At 42.1% G+C, this 25536-nt stretch overlaps 1 protein-coding gene and 1 long non-coding RNA gene across 19 annotated transcripts in view; one reads left to right on the top strand and one right to left on the bottom strand.

The window, feature by feature from the left end:
* Positions 1 to 25536, top strand: part of MECOM (MDS1 and EVI1 complex locus) — a 464332-nt gene that overhangs the window by 12774 nt on the left and 426022 nt on the right. Inside the window, exons 1-2 of one of the 18 annotated variants that reach the window (XM_083503887.1) lie at positions 8787 to 9127; positions 9987 to 10115. The exons of 16 other annotated variants lie outside the window; for them this stretch is intronic. The gene's annotated coding sequence lies outside the window, so the exon portion shown is untranslated. Of the gene's footprint in view, positions 1 to 8786; positions 9128 to 9935; positions 10116 to 25536 lie in introns of those variants that run through there. One more of the 18 variants, XM_083503886.1, reaches the window with a different exon arrangement.
* The window catches only part of LOC310707511, a 55044-nt gene that overhangs the window by 2405 nt on the left and 27103 nt on the right, over positions 1 to 25536 (bottom strand). The gene's annotated exons all lie outside the window — the stretch shown is intronic.

The raw sequence follows: 25536 nt of genomic DNA, 5'->3' as shown, positions 1-25536 counted from the left end.
CTGCAATTGTCCCCCCCCCCCCCATGGCTGGGATGGGTCCTTGAAAGCTTGCTTGCCTGGATAGAAGATGGAGATATGTTTGTGTCTTGTGTGCAGTGTCGTAACGTGGGTTGCCAGCACCCAGGGCAAGGCAAGTATTGCACCCCCTAACATACGGTTAGGGCCAGGCGGGCACTGCATGACAGTATTAGAAGAGGCATTCTGTCATGTGTGAGAGAAGGGGAAAAACACTTAAAAAAAAACCAGAGAGAAAAGACTGTGCCTGCTGTGATGCCATGCATGGATGAAACACACCAGCCATCCTTCTAAACAAATGGCAGGTAACTGTTAAAAGAGGCACTCCTTCCTCTAAAACTTCACCTGAGTAGCAGTGTGTAAGTATATTATGTTTGTGGTGGCAGGAACGGTATCAGCAGCAGTGGGTTAGAGGTTCTGCTCCCACATCATCCAAGATACTCAAGGCCCTGGCTTAGCCTGCTCCTGAGTACTCAAGAGAGGAAGTGTTTTATGGATCACAGCAGGAATGATTCCAGTGGCAACAGCTAGCACAGACAGACATGCTGCTCTTCCTTCTTCCTTAAAAAACAACACACCACTTTGTGAGCAAATTGGCTTGACATCTTGGTTTCAGAATGACCATAAAATATTGCAGCACTGTGTTCCTATTATAATGTTCTAAAAACTATGGCTGATGACCTTTATAAACAAACAAAACTAGCTAATCAAATCAGTTTTCTTCAGTCAGTCAAGTAATAAATGTAATCTTCATTTATTTGCAGATTACCAAAGTAATAGTTTTGAAGTAAACCCCACCAGAAAAACCTTTGTTAAGTCAATTAAAAAGTTGAAAAAACAAAAACAGATTGGTCAAATAGATGAATCAGTTAAAAGTTTATGTTCTATTCAAAAGAAAGGAGATCCCCTCCCCTTCAGGATGAGTACTTTAATTTATATGCATTCATATTCATAATGAATTAAAACACAATTTGTTAAGATTTCTTACGCTGTGTGAAATCCCAATATATCACTGGGAAGTTCTCCTGTGCAAACTCCATCCACTGAAACAGTTGTCTATGGTGCAATCCTATGTGTGCTAATTTGCAAAATGGCCAGGACTTTAAACACAAGAGTCACTGCAGTAATTATAATAGTGGTGACAATAACTCCACAAAATAACTGTCCAACTCATTGTATTTTATATTCAACAAGTTTATTAACTGCTACTTCTAAGCACACCATGGAAAGGCTTTGTATATATTTCCTTTCTGAACAACAACTATGAAGTGGAACAGGGAGAGGTCATGTCGGAAGACGGACTCAGTTGTAGTAACAAACTGTTCTTTCTCTTAATTGTGTTTCTGGTCAGTACATTGTGATGTGAAAGAGGTTACTTTTGATATGCTGCAATTCTATGCAAGTGCAGGCTGTGATGTTGGTTGCAGAATCCTGTTTCCTGAGAAATGTGATGCATTTTTCAAAGTGCATAAAATGCAAGGCTGTGTACAGCCTTGCACAGTGGGCAGTGAAATCTCACTAATTAGATGGGCTGCTGAATAATATATTCAGTGGTCACAAGATAAGGGTTCAAACCCAAACTAGATGTAACAGTGATATTGATGAATCCTTATAAAGCAGGCTTCCTCAACCTCTGCCCTCCAGATGTTTTCAGCCCACAACTCCCATGATCCCTAGCTAGCAGGACCAGTGTTGAGGGATGATGGGAATTGTAGTCTCAAAACATCTGGAGGGCCAAGGTTGAGGAAGCCTGCTATAAAGCAAGTGACTGGGCAATTCAGTGCTCAGTAATCATGGTTAAGGATGCCTTTTTGAGCTGCTTCCTCACATCTATTTTCATTTCATTTTATTTATGTATTATATTTCTATCCCACATTTCATCAGAAGACAGGTATCTGAAGAAGTGTGCATGCACACGAAAGCTCATACCAAGAACTAACTTAGTTGGTCTTTAAGGTGCTACTGGAAGGAATTTTTTTTATTTTCATCAGAAGAGTTCAAGTAATGCACATGCTTCTTTCCCTCCTCACTGTATTCTCACAACAAGCCTGTGAGATTGGTTAGGCTGAGAGACAATGATAATCTCATGAGCTTCATTGCTGATTGGGGATTTGCACTATGGTCTCCTAGGTCCTAATCAAACACTCTAACCACTATGCCACATTGATGTCTCACAGTAGAGGGTACTTCTGTTCTAAGAGTCCAAATGAAAGAAAAACAAGGGGAGAGAGGCAGTGAATGTTGGTGTTGAAGGAAAGTACCAATCAATTCTGTGTCCAGGGAGGTTGTCTACCAGCTCCATCTGGTATGCAGGCTGAGACCCTACCTGCCTGCAGACTGTCTCCCCAGAGTGGTGCATGCTCTAGTTATCTCCTGCTTGGACTACTGCAATGCGCTCTACGTGGGGCTACCTTTGAAGGTGACCCAGAAACTACAACTGATCCAGAATGAGGCAGCTAGACTGGTGACTGGGAGTGGCTGCTGAGACCATATAACACCGGTCCTGAAAGACCTACATTGGCTCCCAGTAAGTTTCTGAGCACCTTTAAAGCCCTAAATGGTCTTGGCCCAGTATACCTGAAGGAGAGTCTCCACCCCCATTGATCAGCCTGAACACTGAGGTCCAGCTCCGAGGGCCTCCTGGCAGCTCCCTCACTGCAATAAGTAAGGTTACAGGGAACCAGGTAGAGGGCCTTCTCGGTAGTGGCACCTGCCATCAGATGTCAAGGAAATAAACAGATATCTGACTTTTAGAAGACATCTGAAGGCAGCCCTGTTTAGGGAAGTTTCCAAAATTTGATGTTTTGTTGTGTTTTTAATATTCTGTTGGGAGCCGCCCAGAGTGACTGAGGAAACCCAGCCAGATGGGTGGGATATAAAAAATGAATTATTCTTATTATTATAAGGGGAAATATACAGTAACGCCCCCCACTACCCAATATAGGGTTTAAGTCACATACACACTCATTATGGGATTTGGTGATGATCTGATTCTGCAATATGCGTCTGCTGTCATCCTAATTTATTCTGTCTTCTACATCCTCTTTTGCGTCTTCTTTTTTTGCTTCTTCTCTCTTCACCCACACACCCATGTTTACTGAATGTATTAAGGGGGACCACACTTCCTGGCCTCTCTACCACCATTGTCTGCATGTTCAGTGCAGCATCTTAAAAGAAAAGCATACAAGCTACAACTGCATAGGTTCCTCCTCTCAAAAGTTGCACCAAATCCATGGATGCCAGTGAGTTCCAAATTTAGAAAAATAATGACCTAGCTGTGTTCTAAGCCAGTAAGTAATGTGTACATAGCCAAATTGATTAAAACACAGCCCAGCACAAGTTGAATTTGCTTAGAGCAGCAAAGGAGCCTGCCCTCCATCACTTTGCATTGTTGGTGAGGACAACAGAGGGTTTAAGGACTCCTTTCTCTGATGCAGCTTAGATTGCCATAATCAACTAGTTGCAAATTCTGCCCTACCCAAAACCAAAAGGCAATTCCTCCACTTCATATCATACATAAACCAAAGCTATTACGGCTCTATTTAATTCTAATTTTTTGGGAAGGAGATATTATTTCCATTGAACTGGTTTCCAGAGCTTTAGCGTAAATTCTAAACCTTCTCAATGACTGGAAAACCATGACAAATCATATTTATGACGGGAATAAAACCAACCTTTCATTTTATAGCTTCATAACATAATCTTGCATCCCACAAAACAGCATATCAGTACGATGCCGAGTGCCAATTTTTGATTGTAATCGGTTGTAAACCAAAAGGGAGAGACCTTTGCAAAGTGGTTGCTTTGGGTGAATGAGTCTCCAATTATGCATAGCATTTCAAAATATTTAGTTTTCCCACTTTAATTGCAGGGAAGTTGACAGGAGTGTGGAACATTAGAATATCTGGTCGTTTTGTCTACTATTGATTATTACTTTGCTAATGTGCTGAGCATTAAACATAAAACAGTAGAATAAAAAGTCACTGAACATTCTTTTTTGTTTATAAACCATAAACCTAATCCATAGAGTGCAATAATTTATAGGCATATGTTCCAGTTTTAGTACAAAAATATTTGGTACAAGATGATGGAAAATGTAAAGCAAATAAATATATAGCATACTTCAGGGCTGTGGGCAATCTCTGCCTGCCAACAGTCCAAATTCTTTATCAAAGAAACACAGATCCTGTGACCAGAATGAATTATTCAAATTAAACATAATCATCACATACATTTATTTAATTTAATTATTTAATTTATTTATTTATTTATTTAATTTGAATTTGAATTCTGTTTTCCCCCCCCAGAGTTTTTTGGGGCACTTGGCCATGGGACAGGATAACAGAAGGGAATGGAGTAGTGGAGGGGCACAGATAAATATACTGTATTATGGAGCATCCTCACACTGAGTCAGACCACTGGTCCTTCGAGCCCAGGCTTTCCCCACCTGAAGCCCTTGGAATGCAATTCCCATCATTCCTGATGCTGCCTGGGGCTGATGGGAATTGGAGTCTGACATCATCTGGAGGGCTCTAGAAGTCTGATAGGTAGCAATTTTTAGTCTGTTCAGCAAAAAGAATAAGAGTCTTATGCAGGTGCAGCTATGACCTGTAGGCACTAGAGCTTGGGCCTTTTCAGTTATGACCCCTCATTTTGCAGAACTCCCTTACTGACCTCTGAGTTATGGCTTCCAAACAGGCTCTGAAAACACGTTTATTTCAGACTGTGATTAGCTGAGCTGCTTTCTCTTTAGGCTGGCCTTGGATTATTTTCTACTGGTGGGGATTTTCTATTGTATTTAAAGAAGTGAGCCATTAAAGGTTTGATAGATTTTGGGGTGGCTAGACTTGTACACTATTGTTTTCAACTATGGTATTTTATTGCAGTTGTGTTTATAGTTTTACTATTTATTTCTTACATTTGTATACTACCTTTTTCTTCCAAGGAGCTCAAGGTGCTTCACATGGTTCTCCTCCTCATTTCATCCTCACAACAAGCCTGTGAGGTAGCTTAGGCTAAGAGATTCTGACTGAGCTTCATGGCTAAGTGGGGTGATGTTAACCCTGGCCTTCCAGGCCATAGTCCACTACTCTAACCACTGCAGCTTGCTGGCTTTTTGCCAACTACTAAAGTAAATCTGCAAAGCACCCAGTATGTTTTCTGGCATTGCACGTGATTAGTGTGACTTCCATGGCAGCTCCTTCAATCCCAAAAATCCCAAGAAGTGTTTCACATAGAGAAATGCAGTTTCCAGCCACCTTTCAAGCCAATTTTTCCTCCCCTCTTTTGCCCCTTTGGCTACAAAGAGATTGGAACCACCAAAATGATGGCTTAATTCATCAAAAAAGTGCAATTAAAGGGAAATGATAGAAAGTGACCACATCAAGGTGGAACTGCAAGAAGGTTTCGAGTGGAAAGAAGAAAGTTAATCACTTGGGTAAAAATACAATTAAACTTAAAATGATTACATTAAGAAAAGCACCTTAAAAGCACTGCAGGTGCCCAGGCCAATTTTTATTAGATGTGTTGCAGAGGTTCCGCCCCCCGCCCTCCCTGTAGATTAATCTTCATCTTTATTGAATTAATACCCTTCCACTCACATTCTGTTCCCTGCCTTTTAAGTCTCTTCTCCTCCCAACTTGCTAACCTAATTGCATGCCGTGAAGTGTTAGGATGCCCTATTACCATTTTCCTGCAGGATAGGGCACATTCCTTGGCTGTACCTGATACCTTCAGCCATAACTGGCTTGCTTTTATTTTGAACATTGCTCTGCTTCCAAGAATGAGGGACAGGGAGCATTGATCAAAACCAACCAGGCATAATGGGAACTGACATTATGCAAGTTTCCCTGCCGAGATTTGCCAACCACAAACTGCAGCGGCCAAACCCCTGCTAATTCCGGGCCTGGCCACTTTTGAGCAGCAACGGCCAACCCTATCAAACACTGTGGTGGTGAAATTATGAGCTAAAGCAGGGATGGTAAGCTTTTCTTTCCTTTGTGTAGGGGGGAGGGCTCTCTTTGCTTTTCTAAATAATGGGAGGGGGTGGAAGTGGTGTCTTTTTTTTGCCACATTCTAAACCCTTGGGCTTTCTATTGGTGCTATCTAGCAGCTTAAATATTAGTTATTTAATGTATTTATTACATTTATATCCCGCCTTTCCTCCAAGGAGCTTGAGGTGGCATATGTTGTTCTCATCCCCACTCCTCATTTTATTCTCACAACACCCCTGGAAGGTAGGCTGAGAGACTGTGACCAGCCCAAGGTCACCCAGAGAGCTTCATAGCTGAATAGGAACTTGAACCCTGGTCTCCCAGGTCCTTATCCAACACTCTGACCCAGTGGCGTAGCGTGGGGGGTGCAGGGGGGGCTGGCCGCACCGGGCGCAACATCTGGGGGTTAGGGTTAGGGGGCGCAAATCCACAGGTTAGGGGGCGCAAATCCACGGGTTAGGGGGCGCAAATTACTTGCCTTGCCCCGGGTGCTGACAACCCACGCTACGCCACTGCTCTGACCATTACACTACATATGGAGCATATTCACTGCATACAAAGAGCTAAATGTCCGTGTATTTATTTATTTAACGTGGTGTGGGGCGTGTGTACGATGGTTGGTTTTTGTTTTTGTTTTCAGTTTGAAGCTCACAGTTCTTTAGAAAACCTTCCAGGGGCCATATGCCAGTGGTGGGCAGGGCTAGAAGCAAAAGTGGGTGGAACTGCAAGTATTAATTTATTCGCACACCCATCAGTATCCACCATCCAAGCAAGCGAGAAGCATGTTCAGAGTTAAAGGACAGGTTTTAGCTTGGCAAAGACACTCAAGGGAGGGTAATAGGGAGGACTGATGAAGTATGTGGCCTCGAGAGAAGGGGTGTGGCATGGGGAGAGTCCTGAGGGCCAGAGAGAAAGGCTTGGAGGGCCACATTCAGATCCAGATCACAAGGTTCCCTATTCCTGATACGTGTGTGTATAACTATATCATCTATATCTATATCTATCACATACGTATACATAGATGTACTCCACTACCACTTTTCTAGTACAGTGGTACCTCTGGTTGCGGACGGGATCCTTTCCGGAGGTCCGATTGGATCCCGAGGTTTCCACAACCTGAGGACCGCTTCTGCGCATGCGCGTGTGGCAAAACCCAATAAAATAATTCCGGGTTTGCTGCGCGTGTATCCCGAAGTTTATGTAACCAGAGGATTACGTAAATGGAGGTACGACTGTATAAGCTGCCTCCAGAGCTGGCCCTGCAATTAGGTAGAGTGAGGCAGCCACCTCAGGCAGCTGGTTTTTATTTTATTTTATTGTAATTATAAGATGGATATATATATATATACACCCACCCACTCACTCACCCACCCACCCAATGAACAGGGTGTCTTAAAGGCCTTTCAGATTACAGGACGAGGAGGCATGGAACCAGTTCCAGGCCTTTGGCAGCTGAGTATGAGTGTCATGAAAAGGCATCAAACTTTTATTTGTTTGCTTTTTAATTATTGTTATTATTACTATTTTACTATCAAGGAAGGGGAGAGGTGCTTGTGAAACTTCTGGTCCCAGGTGCCAAAATAACTTGACAAGGCCTTGAGTACTGTGGGGCCTTGGCTTAAGGTGTGTGTTTTCATTTGCTACTTTTGCTTTTGGAAAATGTCTTCAGTTGGTCCTGGCAGCCTCTGAAAGTGGTATACAGAACTAGTATACAAGGAGAACATCAGTTATAAATGCATAAATGCATACAATAAAAAGGCTACTAATGGTGGGCGGTGGAGAGAACTGCTATAAAAGCCAAATAGGTGTAAAGTTAAAATATAGGGTTGGATTTAGACAGCTTGGGGGCAGAACTCTACCCATGGGACCCATTCACTGGAAGAAGTAGGGGAAGTGATTTTTATTTTATTTTATTTTCCCCTTCTCCTTCCTTGTATTACTATTGTTTATTTCATTTGTGAATCACTTCTGATGAAGCATTTTGAAGTAATTTCACAATGCAATAAAAGTAATTTACAATTTCAAATAGAAAATAATTTGAAATAAATTCAGATATCTATATCCTCCCACCCAAGATGCTCCTGACCCTCCAGAACAGTGGGGCAGGTAGTGCTGGGGACTGCAGAGGGAAAGAGGAATTTGTGAATAATCTCTCCTTTGCGATCTTCCAATGGATCTTGCTGCCTTCAGTGAAAGCAGAGAGCCCTTCCCTTTGTGGAACATAATGAGGTTGAGTGCATAAGAAGGTCTTCATCTGGCATAGGAAGCCTAATGAAGCCAGGGCTACGCAAGTCTCCCTTTGGATCATGGTATTTCAGTTCTGGATTTTCCTCCCTTTCTTCCAAAGAGCTCAAGGAGGCATGCATGCCCCCTCCTGCTTTCATCTTCACAACCACCTTGTGAGGGTAGGTTAGGCTCAGAGAAAATGAGTGGCACAAAGTTCTGCAGTGTCCTTCATAGAGCCATGTGTGAATTTAAACCACACTGGTACGCTGCAAAGGTTAGGGTGCCACCACAGGGAAGGTCCCGGCTTTTCCTCAGATGGTGGAGGGGATTGGCAGAAAGGCCTTCGATATACACGTGCTGACAAGAAGACGGCTCCTTCTCTCAGGCTGCGTTGGATAAAAGCTGGGCTTCTGGGAGAGTAGCTGCTTCTCAGCATTTATAATGAATGCATTGGGCTGAGGTAATCTAGGCTGACTTTGCTTCAAGGCCGGAGGAGGAGGGAGTGAGGCCTGAAGAGTGGGAAGCACTTTCAGCTGTGTGGAAAAAGTAGGCCCTTCAAGGTACTAAGAAGCTTCTAGATGCCTGGAGTGGGAAGCGCTTTCAGCTGTGTGGAAAAAGTAGGCCCTTCAAGGTACTAAGAAGCTTCTAGATGCCTGGAGTGGGAAGCGCTTTCAGCTGTGTGGAAAAAGTAGGCCCTTCAAGGTACTAAGAAGCTTCTAGATGCCTTCTGGCTGGTTCAGGGGATTCATCCCAGTGGCTATGCTTTTTTACTCCAAAGCTGGCCCATTTTTTGTGCCTCTTGTTTTTCTTTCACACACCCTGTTTCTTCGCGACACCTGGGACACCTCAGCTTTTGCACTACGGATTGTAGATGATCGATTCAAAGCTCCATGGTATGTACAGGATGAGGTGGCTTTGCTAATTATAATTTGATTTATAATTCCCAGCTATGTTGATAATTGGAATATCTGTCTGTACTTTTTAATGTGTATTTTGGGTTCTGTTTTATGCTCTTAATTTCCCCTCTTTTTATTTATTTCTTTCTTAATAAGTCTACAGAATTGGGGTCTGTTTATTTGGGTAAAGCCTTGGTACTGACTCCATTTCCTAACCTCTTGGTTGCTTACTATTGTGTAAGTGGTAAACCTGAGGCTCAGGGCGCAGAGAAACCCGTTTCTAGCTCTTTTTTTCTTTTGAATCTTAGGGGCGTCCTTGCAGGGTTGGTGTTGGATCCTGAATAGTAGTCCTGGCTGTAACACCAGAGTCTGGGCCCAGGATTTTGAGGAGCCAGTCCTTGACACAACCTTCTTTTTCTACATTCCTCTGCTGGGTTTTCTATCTCAATACGTTACAATTTGAAAAGCATGGTTCTTTTCCTTATGAGTGGACCTAATAAACAATATTTGTTTTGCTTATACTGTAAACTTTAAATAATTTCTCCTTCAGTTAAATTAATTTAGGACCACTAAGGCTAAGGGAAACTGCTTCAGGACTACCAGTTTTCTATCTCTCAGAAACCAAAATTAGTCATATTATTATTACTATTTCTGAATTTATATGGCACTTAGTGCCCAGATGGCCTCTAAGGAGTTTTCAAAACATGGAAACCAATTACAGATTGTACAACATTATGCCAATGTAACATGGGAAGGGAAGCTGAGGGCAGCTGCCTCATTTTTATTTTTATTTATTTTTAATTAGAAATTGGGAGACCAGCACGCAGAAAGAAATAATCTTTCTCCCTTGTACCAGGATGGGGAGTACCCATGGCTGCTTTTTGTCAGCAAAGAGAAGTGATCAGCCAAAGCATGGTTTTGAACCAACTGCCTAAAAAGACATCTAGTTTGAACTCAAATCCAAAGATAAGAAATACTTCTTGAGGTAAAGAAAAGCTGATGACTGCATTATTCATTGTAATCCATTTTTGTTGTACATCAAGCTCATAGTCCCTGTGCCAACTTATTACTAAACTGGTGAAGATAGATCATGGCTGTTGCATGATATGTAGCAAACAACAGAAATCTTAATTTTATAATTAACCAGTAGCCTCTTGTCTGGCGTTGCTCAGGAATTCTACGAATTAAAAAAATCAGTATACAGCTTTGAAATAAGTGGTTAAAATTATTGCAGTTTTAAAGGCTTCTGTCCAGTTGCATCCAAACATAGACAAAAACATGCTCCTTGACCTCAGGAACAAAATTTGGTTATAGCATTTTAAAAAGTGACCAAATGCCTTGGAAAAATTCTATCTGAGATCCTTAAGTGGAGATGTCAAGGACAGGACCCATGTTTGATGCATGTATGCCAGAATCTAGGTTGATCTCCTTCTTGAGTTGGAAAAGTTGAAGGAAAAACAGCATATGGAAATAAGCTGGTTTGTTTGTTTGTTTGAATATGATTTTGGGATTCTGCCTTTGAATTACTGCCTCTTGAGACTTAGGCGGAACACAGATTTTGTTGCTCCCACCAATGCCTTTGTCAACTCACTGTTCACAACTTCTCCTCCTACATCTCTGTCACAGGACTGAGTGACAGATCTCTTACTCTCATTTTCTCTTCCTGACCCTAAGGATGCTCTCTGATTCTTTCCACTTCACTGCCAAAGGTTGATAGCATTATTCATTTCTCTTGGGGGGGGGGGGGATGTCGTATAGATTGACACAGGTCAGTGGTGATGGTTGGCGCATTCGCTTACAATGTCAGTCAGTGGTGGAGACTTTAATTATAACCCAGCATTTGGGGTGTCCCCAAAAGTAAGACTGTCACTGAACTTTCAAAGCTTAGCACTGGGGTTCCTAAACTGGTCCATGGAGTATCAGTGGTCTGCAAGCTTCATTCAGGTGGTCTATGGCATGTCTGTTGATTTGTGGTTGAAAATGGTAGCAGCACATCAATTGCATTAAATATTCATATATATATATATTTAATTGCCTTTTAATTGCTTCTTTAATTTCTTATACTGTATTTTATTGTATTTCAATTTGAATTCTATGGAATACAGTAAAACACATTATATAAGAAATAAAATAAATGGTAAAAATACAATTAAAATCATACAGCGTATTGCTCAGCACATTAATTGCTACAACTGGCAAGAAAAGCATTAAGTGTTCTGTCAAGATTCTCAGCAGCTTCCAAGTGGTCGCTAGGAAGAAATGTTTGGGAACCACTGGCTTAGTAGAATCGTAGAGTTCAGGTGATTTGCGTGTACTGAACTGGTACCTAATGTTGGAGCTTACCTGGTAAGTTTTCCTAAAGGCATTTGCTGTGTTTGTTCTTGTTGTCCTGCCTATTTGGCTGACATGATACTTTTCTGTCTGGAGGACTGAATTTTACAATTTTGTCAGATTGTGTACTGTATTTTGGAATCCTGAACCTATTATTATTATTATTATTATTATTATTATGCAAATAATTGTTTTATTTTGTGAGAGAGGCATTGGGTACTATATACAAATCTATGATCTCTAATATGCTAGATAGGTTTTGAAGCTAATATTTCAAAAATCCTGTGAAAACATTCTACCCCAAAGGCATCGGAAGAAGCTTTTAAATTTAACAAGCTAATGTTCAAAAAGTGAATATCTGCTTCAAACAGGAATACGGAAGTTGTTTTCCTTCATACGTTGTCAGTTCTAGCCAGCATGGCCAATGGCCAGGGATGATGGAAAATGTACTGTAGGTCAACATCATCTTGGGGAATGCAGATCCCCCAGTCGTTGGCTTAAAAAAAAAAGCAAAACACAAAACATTCCCTCTGTCAAATGTTCTATCCCAGAGAGTTTTAGAGAATTCATACTGTGCTTTTCCTCTTCTGAAAAACGGGGTATACTTCATTTTCTCTTTATCACATTCTCTGTTGCATTTTTTAATGTGAAATATTTTGAGCATTAGCCATCAGTAGCAGAGTACTGTATAAACAGGGATATTATTTTGGCTATGGTGTCCTGATGTGATCTCTGCTTTTTCCCATCCTCCCTCTGACATATTTGCCTGCAGCAAGGAACTCAACATATTTCTCTGCAGGGAAGAGCTCAACTTGTGATGTCAACCTGCTAAACACGCAGTGCATGTATGTTAAAAACATGCCATTTGACCTCCGTCCTGCCAGTGGCTTGTCATTTGAAATTTCAATTGCAAATTGTGTGTTTGTTTAATGCTTTTTCTTATAAACACAAATTAATTTACGAGGTCTTTCCCCGTTTGCTAATGACACTTGTTCAAGAGTGGCTTACATTACCAATCATTAGGAGGAGGCCATTAGTTTCCTCTCTTTTAATATTACATAAGAAGATAAATCCTTGCCCAGTTCAGCAGCTGAAGGCAGACTCTGATTTAGATTTGTGGAGGCCCTTGTTACCTTGCCAGTTTGGGCCCTCAATTACTGTGCCCCATCTACATGCTGGAACAGAGTGTGAGTGAGACTAAAATACACACATAAATTCAAATTTTGAATTCTTACAGTTTAGTACGGCAGCTAAACTTTTTGTTTCGGTTCCAAAACTGCAAAAAATAAAATCATTTACTAAAAAGCGCTCCCCCCCCGTACAATAATATTCTTTTGTTCCCTGACTACGTTTTCATCTTGCCTTTTCTCCATGGAGGTCAAGGTGGTTGCAAGAGCTTCCACCCTCTTCATGTCTTCAGGACCCCAGGAGTTCTCTTGTCTTCAGTAAACACCTGGTGAGCTCTTCACTGGGATTCAGAGCCCTTCTGAGGTCCGTTCTGAAAATATCAGATTCCTCCCTTCTCTAGTTCAATTTAACTCAGGTACCAAGTACCAACATAAACACAAAGGAAGTTTCCCCATCACCAGTTACAGGACACAGTTATATGGAGAAGCAGCCAGAAAGAAGCACATCATAACGAGACCATTATGTAGGAACATTGAACTAGATAGTATGGGACAGTCCTGTATGATGTAGAGTTCTGTTCTTAGCTACTATGCTGTGCAAGCTTTATGGGCATGTTTAAATTTAATTTTTTAATTTAAATGTTAAAAGTGTTCTTGAACATTTTTCAGATGATAAAAGTAGAGTAAAATCAATATAGGAACCAAATACATCATGCAGAAAAGATGATACTATATATTAAATGTGTGGGTCCCTTTTTGGACTCAAATCATATTTTTTCATTGGGTATTGGACAAAATTAACACATTCACAATGCAACCCTATACCTGCCTTCTCAGAAGCAAGTCTCATTGAATTCAATCCTACTTGCCTACACTGACCTAGGAGTAAACCCTATTGATCTCCAATAGGACTTAATTCTGAGCAGATATTTAGAGGATTGCAGTGCTATTGACAAGTGATGGAAACTGAATATGTCCAACCCACCCAAAGCTTGGAAACTATCCTTAATGCTGGCTCTTCCTTGTACAAACTGGCTTGTGTTTTATATCCATAGACTCGATGGGCTTTTTAAGCTGCCAGTGAATTGCTTTACAAAAATACATTAGCATGGTTTAAAAGGTTGTGGTTTTTTCTGTTCCCTCCCCTCCCTGACTGTCGTAACTCTTGGCAAGATAAACGTAAAAGGGTTAATTGATCAGACCTTTTAAAAGGTGGCATAAGCACTCGCTAGCATCAGCAATTTTAAGAATGCATTTCACCACAAACAACAACTGGACCTAGATAAGCTTCTTCTATGCAATGGCTAAAGTTATTGGGCATAGTTGTAAGTACAGGAAGCTGCTTTATACTGAGTCAGATCACTAGGTCCATGTAGCTCAGTATTGTTCACACTGACTGGCAGTGGGTCTCAAAGACAGGGAGTCCTTGTCAGCCCTACCTTGATATTCCAGGGATTGAATCTGGAATCACCAGCATGCAAAGCAAATGTTCTGCCACTGAGTTTTAGCCCTTTCTGGAGAAAGTCAGACATGTTGCCTAATCCCACTGGGACTGAACCATATTGCTGATATCCTAGGCATGTCCCATTATTTTAAGTGGGACTGGATCATCTCTAATACCCTTGGGATTTTGCCCAACGAGATTCGTTCAGGAGTGACAAAAGAAAGTTCTTTGTCACAGAATGCTTAATTTATAGAATTTTTCTGCCATAACTTGTGGTGATGGCTACTTGTTTAAATGGGGATTAGACAAGCTCAGGAAGGATCAGACCACCTTGGCTATTGGTCAAGATGGCTATATGGGATCAGAACATCTGGGATCAGAGGCAGAATGCCTTTGAATGCCTCTGACTATAGATCAAAAGAGATCCACAGTCTGCTTCTGGACTTCACAAAAGCATTCAGATGGCTATTATAGGAAGCAGGGTGCTGGACTTGGTAGGCATGGAAGCTCAGGATACTGCTTTAGGACTGTCTACACTAACTGGCAGCAACTCTCCACAGTTTTGAACAGCAGTCTCTCACAGCCCTAGCAGGAGATGCTGGGAACTGAAATTTGGACATTCTGCATGCAGAGCAGATGCTTTGCTACTGAGCTATAATCCTGTCCCCTAACCGAAACCCACAGACCTTCTGACCAGTCTCTTCTTACATTCCTGTGGACAAGTTACTGATTTGACAAGTAGTACTGAAATGGGGGCTTGACAGATTGATTGCTCAAATCAAATAATCAATCACATAGTAAAGTATAGATTTTAAATAGGATCCTATTTAGCCAATTAACTGCCAGTTCTTTGCTTGATTGACTAGTTAAGCACAATATAAATCTTACGTGATTGTGGTAACAAACGGACAGGTTTGAAAGAACCTGCAAGTCATTCTACATGCCCAGTGGGGCTTTGGGCTTGTATTTGCCAAACAGCAACCCTACTTACCATATGGCAAAATGGGTTGGAAACTGGGGAGACTCTCAAAAGCAGTTTGTGATACAACATTGGGGTGTGTGTCTGCATACCAAAGATCAAGGGAGGGGAGAGTTAAAAACTTCTCTGCTGGAATGCTTAAGCTTTTTGGATCCCAAGTTAATGAATGAAGAGCGCACTTTCCCCTAAACCTGTGGTGTATGGCAGGTACATGGCTTAGTGTAAATGCGAAAGGAAACACTTTATGTATGGAACACATTACAGTACTCATACACTGTGTGAAGACACACAGAAAGTAAAGGGAGCTGTGTTGGCCCCTTAAAAAAGGATCCTCAAATTCTGAGTTAGGGTAAATCCATTATTAGAGCAACCAAAGTGCCACAAAATAATGCACAAACTTTCTAGTTCTCCAGAACTCTTAATCCGGCATTTTATCTGCTCTCACCATTAAATACTTGTACTGTATGAGTATAAAAGTCTTACATTGTTTCCAGAAGAAGTCTGAGTTTGGGCATCGAGGAACCTCAAATGGGGTTCCAGAGGTGATTGATCAAATAGGTCATGATGGTGGTATAGAAGAGAAGAAGGCCTCTTAAGGATATTGAATTTGTCAGGGTATGGCTCTTGAATTATGCAAAACCTGCCTTTGCACATAAACCACCTATCATAATGATGGGCATATTGAAATAATGATGACCTGACCTAAACCCATGGTTACAGCTACACTGTATGTTTAAAGTACTTATACCACTGTAACAGTCATGGCTTCCCCCAAAGAATTCTGGGAACTGTAGTTTGTCATAGAGCTACAATTCTTAGTGCCTTTAACAAACTGCAGTCCCCAGTATTCTTGGGGGGAAACCATGACTGTTAAAATGGCATAGGATTGATTTAAATGTATGATATGGATGTGATATTAAGCTGCACAGATCATTATTTAAATCAATATTTTTCCTCCTTCGAGATGGTTCTGTTTCCATTTCAAAAGCTGAGTTACATTTTGCCTTTTTTTGAGGTGGGGGGGAACAGGTTACAAACTGCTTTTAGAAAGAAACGAAGATGGCATGTCCAGGACTTGAGCTTTATTCAGAAAAAGCCATGTACTTGTCAGAGTGTTACCTTGGTGAATCTCAAGTTGTTTTTTTACTTTCCCTAATTAAGCTCCCTTTAGAGATGGGCCCTCCAAGATGGGGAATACAGAGAGTGCTTGGCCTTCTTGTGTCTGGAATTGAATTCCTAAATTCCTCTCCTTGTCCCTACATCAAAGAGAAGTATATTGAGCTGTCTGAGGCACCAATTATGTTAACTGGGAGCTATTCAGAACCTTCCATTGTGATTTATTGCCAAGGAAAGAAGTTTTCAGACCCAAACGAGACAGGGAAGGCTGGCTTTTTGCCCAGTTATCAAAACTGATTGAGAGAAGGTATTAAAACAATGGGCAGATTAACATAGTCGATTAGCGTCCCAACATCTTTATCATTGTGACCTGGGCGCCTGTCAGCTCCAGAGTGAGGTGACCAACATGACTTAGATGTGTTGTCCATTAAAGGTCATCAGTGAAAATGGGATCAGATGGATCAGTCAAGGCTAAAGTTCACATTGTTGTGTACTGGCAATCATTAAGTGGTTTCAGTCAATAAGAGTCATTGGACCTAGAAGCATCTGCTATATAGAGAAATGGGGTTCATAAGAGGAATGGAAATGGCTTGGGAGAGAATGTGAATGGTAGGCATTGGTAGTTAGCAGCCCCTGGGCCAAGCTATGCTCTTAATGCAGTGATGGAGAACCTGCTGTCTTCCAGATGTTGTTGGGGTACCTAACCTACCTCACGGGGATATTGCAAGGCTAAAGTGGAGACCATCCATGCCAGCCTGAGCTCTTTGGAGGAAGGGTGAAACTCCCTCTTCTGCATACCGGTAGTCATTCTACATAGTCATTAAAGATGCAGGAGCTCTTTATATCTGGGTGCCCCAGCAGCATACCTCACTTTTCTCGTATCAAGAAACATAAGAAGGGCCTTTACTCTCGCCAGAAGCTCAGCCTTGCCCCCGCTGGTTTTGGAAGGAGCATTTAGAAAAGTCCCGTATGCTCAGAGACTTTGCGCCTGCCCATTAGGGGAAATAGGAGGCCCCAAACATTTATTTTTTAGATGTTCTTTTTATGAGGAGGCACGCAGAGATAGCATTGACCCCCAGCTGGTGAGGCTTGCTGACCTTCCGGATAATTCTAAACTCAATTTTCTCCTCTTAGGCAAAGACCATAAGATGACCTGGATGGTCGCCAGATTCTGCGTGCAGATTGGCAGGCACAGACCACCCCCCAAAACAAATTATTTCGCTAGGAAAACAGTTGAAATCGGTCTGCAGGGTGTTAGGGCCAATTTGTATGGTAGCCCAAATTTTTAGGTCTTTATGTGTATATGGGCTTATCTTAGATTTTAATCTTTAAGCTGTTGTTGTACACTGCTTTACATGTATATTTTATTCTTGTGAAAGCTTTTCGAGCTGGTCTTTGACCGTAATAAATGATGATGATGATATCTGGGTGCCTTATAAGTAGAAAGCTGCCTTATTCTAGGTCAGATTTATTGTCCCTCTAGCCTAGTGTTGTCTAATCTAGGCTTCCCCAACCCTGGTGCCTTCTAGAAGTTTTGAACTACAATTCCCACCAGTCCCAGCCAGTATGGCTAATGGTCAGGGATGATGGGAATGATAGTTCAACATCTCTGCAAGGCTGCAGATAGAAGAAGGCTGATTTTAATGGGAGATGCCAGGGATTGAACCTGGAACATTCTGGGTGCAAAGCAGGTGCTGCAGTCCTTCTATGCAGCTCGTTGATTTTTCTGACTTGTGCCTCCCTCTCCTCCCAGAAGCATTTGGGGGGGGGGGTGAAAGAGAGTGCGAGCACTAGAGAGAGAGAAGATTCAGGACTGAGTGAAAAATGTCCAAAGAGTAATTTTTTATGTTATAAACTGAAATGCAAACCCGATGGAGAACTATGGAAATGAGCAGCCTTGCCTGATCCATGCTCTCTCCATATTCCTATGCTAGCGATAATGAAAAGTGCCTTCAGGGATAGGTTGGGCTTATCATTCATCAGTGACACAGTCTTAAGTGGGTAATAACTATGGGCTCTCATATCTAGAATGTATATAAATTTTAGCTTCTCGGTATATTTGCTGCCGACTCTCTTTAATTTATACAATTCCTTCCGCTTTAAACCTGTCAATTGATAGCATTCAATCAATGAGGCTGGCTGATAATAAGGGTAGGAAGAGCTCTCTAGTGGTTAGAACAGGTGCTGGAGAGAGTTGTGGTTGCAGCTGGAAGAGCAGCATTCAGTCACCATCTGCAGAACTGGGCTGCTTCAGAATACAGCAAACGTTCCTGAAAGGGAAAGCAGTTCCCGGTTGGTAGTTGCATCTGTCAGTTACACCAGTTACTGGCCAGGACCATATCTGTATAGGTATATTGCTACAGACTCTGTTTCAGGCAGATCTATATGCAACAGTGGATGGTAGGTTGCATATAGGGTAGCTGCTTACACATCCCTCCACAGTCACCAAAAACAAGGTCAAAAGAGGGCACTGATTTGCATGAAATCTGCACGCATTAATTAATGTCTTTCTATTTATTTTCATTATTTATTTTGAAGCATGTATAAACTGCTTGATATTTTAAAACTCTTAAGTGGTGTATGTACATTTCTTTCTTTAAAAAGAAAACCCAGTATCATTAAAAATATACAGCCCAATACTAATAAGCAGTATAAGAGAATATAAAATAGTTTTAAAAAGAAAAAAAGAAAAGATTACACAGTTCTTTCTACCATCTCAGGATTCTCCCAGTCCATTCCCACTTCATTCTGTTGCATGTTTATCCCAGTGCTCCCCCCCACCCAAGGTGATTGGTGCTGAAATTGCTGACCATTTGATTGAGGCTATACGTAAATTTCCTGATGTAAGGTTGAGAACAGCACTTGAAAGTGCAGGACTGCATGGGAGGGTGCAGAATAGGGGGAGTGCAACACTGGTAAGTCTTGCTTGATCTTGCAGTGGCTTTTGATGCCATGGACCATGGTATCCTCCTGAACCATCTCCATGAGCTGAGAGCTGGAGGCACTGTGGGTCTGTTTCTGCCTAACTATGGGGCCAGTCTTGGAAAGTAGCACGGGGTGATTGTTTTTTGGCTCCCTGACAGTTATGCCGTGGGGTCCAGTGCTGTTTAACAACTATATAAGTAATTGAGAATGGGTATTAAGGAGATGGAGCACGGTGTCATCAGTTTACTGTTGATACTCAGCTCTGTTTCTCTCTTACATCTTAATTAGGTGTGGCCCTACAAGCCCTGGACTAATGCCAAGACACAGTGGTGGGCTGAATGAGGGCCAATAAGATGAATCCGAATCCTGATAAGATGGAGACCCTGTGGACAAATAGTTCCCATTTACAGGAGTTGGAGAGTATGCATGTTCTTGATAGTGTTTACTACATCTGTGGTCCTTTTTGTCCTCTTTTGGTAATGCATTCCCTTTTTTGGTAAATGTGCAGCTGGCCAGCCTAGATCTTCACTTGTGTTGTGTAGGCTCAGCTCATATCTCTGCGAAGATCCTTGTACTGCAGACCTGTATGTCCAAGAGAAGAATTATCCTGAATAATAGACAAGGAAGTAAAGGAAGTAAATTTATGTAATGCCCTAGACAAGCCTCTCTGTGTGGCAACTTTGTCCTGGTTAATTTATGAACTTGCTTCATTAATATCAATGGACATATTTCTTGTACAAACCAGTACAGGCTCTGTGGCATCAATATCTCCTGCACGTTTTTCTACTAAACTTTTATTGTTTCTTGCGCTCCTGGCTCATCTCTTTAAATACCCCCCCCCCCATTTCAATCACTTGAGAGCACCTTATTTGAGCAAAATAACTCCTCCAGAAAGGCCCTGGCTTGATCAATAAACAAGCATTGAGCAAAGATAAATAAACTTGAAACAGACATCATAATTAACCTGCTCCAGCAAGAACAAAATGAATTAGTGATGATTGAACGTTTGGCAAAGAAAAAAAAAAGTTCCTTTGGCTCCAGCTCTGTGCAGTCTATTTCAATAGCTTGAGAATCTTTTGAAAACCCACTTGAAATGGCCAAGAGCTTGTGATGTTCAGTGATAGGAAGGAGAAAACAGGGCCTCCTTGCCAGACGAGAATGGGTGATGGCTTTTTGGAACTATGATGGAAATAAAGCTGTTGAAAGCTTTTAAAGATGCATACCGATGAAGCACAAAAGAAGGAAGGAAGATGACCGTCTTCAGCATCCCTGAACTTGCTTGAAAAAAAAATTATGATGCCCTTCTAAGAATAAGTTTCCCAGTTTTTGGCTTCAGGAAACTGGCCTGCATCAGCTTAGAGGCACAGCAAAAACAAACCAATTGTTTATTGGTATGTCTGCTGAACAGGTGCTGTTCCCATTTTCACAAGTACCGGCTATTGTTCTCTGGAAATGCACTGTCTTTATTTACTTTTTTGAATTGGGAAGGCCCAAAGTTGCAGAGTAAGAAAGGATAATTCTTTCAGACCCTTTCCTGGTGTTTCTGCAACAGGCAGGCAGCAAGATCCAAATAACTGTAAAACCAGTCCCATAGCCCCAATGGAGCTACTGATGATTTTCTAGAAAAGCAGCTCTCCCCCATACTCTAAGGGCAGAGAACCTCCGGTCCCAGGGAGTGAATGCAGCCCTTGCAGCGGTGGAGCATATGCCTGCGCTGCCCAGAGCGGGCGCACTCCTGAGGAGGGCAGGATGTGGGGCGCACTCCTAAGGGGTGTGGGGGTGCCTTCCCATGTGCCACAGTTCAGGGTAGGAGAGGGGTGGGAAAGCTGCTGCTCACTTTCCTCCTGCTCTCCGCAGCCGGGTCAGACATTACCCGGCATCGGAGTTGCTGTGGCTGGGTGTGCCTCGCCATGGCTGAGGATGGCTGCTCTCTGCCGCCGGGTCAGAAGAGCTGCTGTTGCCGGGCGCAAGGTGTGCTGCCCACTCACCTGCCATTTTGTCACCCCCCTCAGTCACAACACCCGGGGCGGACAGCACCCACCGAACGCCTCTGGCCCTTTGGGCCTTTCTGTCTCCCCAAGCCACACCCCTCACTGGTCCTGCTTTGCATCCTGAGTGTTTTTGCCAGACTGGAATGCACCTTGAATTCCAATAATGCCCTTGCTTCTTTGGTTGGAGGATCAGGAGGGATGTGTGAATGTGTGTGTAGAAGCTTACTGTACATTAAGGTATATGAATCTGGCAACCTGTACATGAGCTGGAGATTCCAAGGGAAAAGCACATGGCACAACCCCCTTGCATGAACTGAAATAACTATTTGGTCAGTGTAGCTCTATTAAGCGTGGACTTATGGGGGGGGGCAAACATCAGCAGAGGGTGAGTGGCAGATGGTGGGTGTGAACAATGTTTGGCAGGTGCTACAAAGTCAAGTGTTGTACTGGCTAGGCTTCACCAAGAATACCCCAGAGGCATTATGGGAAATGAAAATGGGGGGAGGTAGCTGGAGTTTTGGCAAATGCAGCAATTTGCTCATTTATTTTGCTACGTTTATGTCTTGCCCTTCCTCCAGGGAGCTCAAGGTGGCATACATGGTTCTCCCCACTCATTTTAACCTTATAGCCACTGTTAGCCTGATAGCTAGTGACTGGGCCCAAGGTGACCCAGGGTACGTAAACACCAGCAGGGCAACAACAGCAGTGGTGATAGCAGGAGGGATGGAGGGAGAAAGGAGAGTTGCGTAGCTGCTCCTAAGATAAAAAAAACAAAGCAGGGAAACAGCAGCAGTGGTGCCAGGGAGTGGTGGAGAGAGAAAGCAGTTGTGGGCAGGGCAGTGGGAGATAGGCATGGTGGTCCCGCTAGGGAAACTGATAGCCACCAACTTGGATGGTTTTAAAAGAGGATTGGACAAATTCATGGAGCATAAGGTTATCAATGGTTGATGGCTATGCTGTGCCTCTATGGTTGGAAATAGCAATGCTTCTGAATACCAGTTGCCAGAAGCTACAGGAGGAGAGCGTGTTCTAATGCTCAAATCCTGCTAGCAGGTTTCCCACAGGCATTATTGACTATTGTGAGAACAGGATGCTGGACTAGATGGGCCATTGGCCTGATCCATCAGTGCTCTTATGTTCTTATTTTGAGGAGGAACATGGTTATAGAAAGTTTGGTACCTCCTTCCTTCCTACCACTTCGATCCAGTGTTAGAAACAGAGATATGAAAGCTAGGAGCTAAATGGCACCTTAAACCTAGGTTATGGATACAACAACGGAATGTCTAGGTGCGCTTTTTATAACAAGAATACAAAGCTGAAAATGAATGAACTGCAGCTAAATTATTATGTTCATTTTTCACATGGTCTAGTCCTTCCCCTGCCCACCCCCTAATAATCTTAAGAGGGTCTCTTCTCCAGTCTTCAGAGAGTAGCTGGAAGTGGGGAGGGAGAAAAAGGTCCCCTTTCCTTCCACTCTGCAGTTTTAATCTGAAATCTTTGGCGCAGTACTGTGCCCAGAGCTTAGAAATAAATTCCCTGTCGCAAAATGCGCCTAGAACAATGGGAGTTTTCAACACTGTTTTGATCCTGACTACCCTTCCGGAATTGGGTTTTCCTGTTGAAAAGGGGTCTTTGGGGATAGCACTACGTGTGTTTGTGTATAATGTCTAGCCTGACCCTCAAATAGGGTGGGTATGTTTCTTGCTTTGCAGAGGGCAGTTCTCCCTTTGAAAGAGTTTTTCAGTTGAAGGGCTGCTGGGTCCAAGTCCAATTTAAGTCCAGATGAAAAAGAAAGAACCAGGAGAAGCAGGTTATCTTGGAGATGCTCATTGGTATTTAGGACCTAGGCAGCAGACTGAGCATCCAAACGGGCCACTGGGTCACAGGTGGTGTGATGCATTGCATTTTTATTTACATTATAGTACTTAATTCTAAATGTGCATCTGTACCTATAAAGTAGCATATGCAAATGTTATGCAAACCAGAACCCTATTTTGCACCCTTTTTCTTTTTTTGACAATGCATATGTGGTCATCCTACACTTAAAATGACATCTATGGATAGCTCTCTCCTTTTCTCCATGTTGTGGATTCTTTGCTGGGCCTATAAAATGGGATCCTCTATGCAAGGCACCCTCTGGAGGTCTATCCCTGAAAAACAAATATGCTCTTCCATGCTTTCCCATTAAAAAGTTATAGCTTTTTAGGTTTCATTTAGACACATGTAGCCTTGCATAAGCATCAAGTATCTTTATTATTTTTTCCACCTCAAAGCTCTCTTTTCGTTTAATGCACCAGCCAACGGCAACACCTCTCCAAGTGATTGTGCTTTGACATATTTACAGTCGTTGAGCCTGCAACTTTCCAGGCAATTGTTTCCAAACAGACAGTACAGAGGAATATAGTCAAATAAAGCACAGCTGAACTACTGACTGACAGAAAATGCTTGTTGATTTCTGTGTTTGAACCTTTACTTCTTTTTTAAATACATTATTATTCCAGGGTTGGCAGTCTGTGCTATTTTCAAGGAGCTGGAAGGGAGCCACAAACAGGAATTATTGAACAATTGCTCTGTGAAACTTAAGATAACAGTTTGTTCCACCGTGATGGAATTGCTTTCTGGTTGAAGGAAATTATCTTTTTAGCTCTTGATTAACATTATATGGGGAAAGTAAAATTCAGGTTTGATCTTATCTGTCTCAGCAACAAACCTTTCTGAATTTTGAAAATAAATAAAATCAAATAAAAGACAAGTGAAAATGTGTTACATAATGATATTTTTGTGCTAAATCTGAGCAAGTTAAATTCTTAGAAAATATTTGTACATATTTTTAAACCCGTGGGCATTCATCTAATATCAAACTGATTAGCTACTCAGAAACTATTGTAATAATAAAAACAATACAATTAAGAAGCTTTGGGTTAGCTAAATATTAAAAAAAATAGGCAAGCTTTTCTTTTATTACAAACTTCACAGACAGGAGAATAGTGCAGAATTTAAATATATCAGTACTCATGGCTTTTGCACACCTGATTCAGATAAATATCACTAGAAGCAGCTAATGTGATGGGATGGAGCTGCCTTCCTGTCACCACTGTCTCTGCAGGTTACATGGGTAGGGCTGGGGTGGGGCAAGGATGGAGCAAGGCATTGTTAAGGTTATGGCCATGGCTGCATGAATGTACTGGTATGACTGCTGGATTCAATCTGCTGGTGCATCTGTGCACCAGTACCACACCAGCCTACCACATTGGCCACTGCTGATTATTACCATCATTTAATATGTACTGGGAATAACACAATAATGAAACTGACAAGATTCTCCTAATAGATTTACAGTTCATACATCTGGCATCTCTCTTAAATTTGCCTCTGACTGTACACAGGGCCAGTACTGGGCTTGTGACCCAATCAGGACTAGGTATAGCCAGAATTTGTATGAATGCCTTCACAATGGTAGGGTAGCCATTTATGCACTGGCAAATAGAAACAAAAATTTAAATAGAATGCATCACCAAAAAGGACACAAACTTGCATAAATTCTGCATGCCCTAATTTATATGTATAAGATGCAAATTTAGAATTAATCACTATAATTTAAATATAAATGAAATGCTGACTGACTATAACCACTTCAGGTTTCCTGTCAAGGTGCTGTTGATGGGCCATCATTAAATGCATCAAAATGCAATACAACTATCCTTCTACTTATGTGTGATCAACTTGTGCGTGACCATATATATGTGCGGTCCTGGAAAATAGTTAAATAATTCAATTCAGACCCGGAAATGGCTGGAAAGTCCTTGTGGCTTGCAAGGAGACCCTCTCTGGAGCCCGAAGACAACGTCAATGAGGGTGGAGGAAGCTCCAAAGAGACCAGAGATGCTTTGTTTATGCTGCTTAGCCTCCCCACCTAACAGCTGATGTGCAGGGTAGTGCAGCTGCAATCACTGCTCTCCTGCATGTCCCCCACCCTCCTCTTGGCTCCAGAGCTTCAATTCTAGTTTGGATATTTTTGGATACAGTATTTTTGGTATGGATTGAAGAAAGAGCAGAAGAGAGGGCGTTTAGAGGGTGCTCTCCACTTTGCGTAATTACACCCATGCCTGCGGGGGCCCAGAATGTAACCCTTGTGTAAGTGGGGAGTCACCTGTATTTCATAAGAAACAGCAGGCTAAATAAGGGATAGATTGTGGCTAATGTTTTGTGCACACTGCTTCCTAAACCAGTAGTGGGAGTGTACTTGATGCAGAGTAAACAGAAGTGTGTACACAGCCAGAGTCAGCAGATCTGTGAACTCTGAACTAATGGTTATAATAATAAGTATGTTTCCGAGCACAATTCAAAGTGTTGGTGCTGACCTTTAAAGCCCTAATTGACCTTGGCCCAGTATATCTGAAGGAGCATCTCCACCAACATCGATCAGCCTGGACACTGAGGTCCAGTTCTGAGGGCCTTCTGGCGGTTCCGTCACTGTGAGAAGTGAGGTTACA

Source organism: Podarcis liolepis, assembly GCF_965112155.1.
Source record: "Podarcis liolepis genome assembly, chromosome: 5".
In the NCBI taxonomy this organism is placed as follows: Eukaryota; Metazoa; Chordata; class Lepidosauria; order Squamata; family Lacertidae; genus Podarcis; species Podarcis liolepis.
This window is presented reverse-complemented; position numbering and strand designations above follow the sequence as displayed.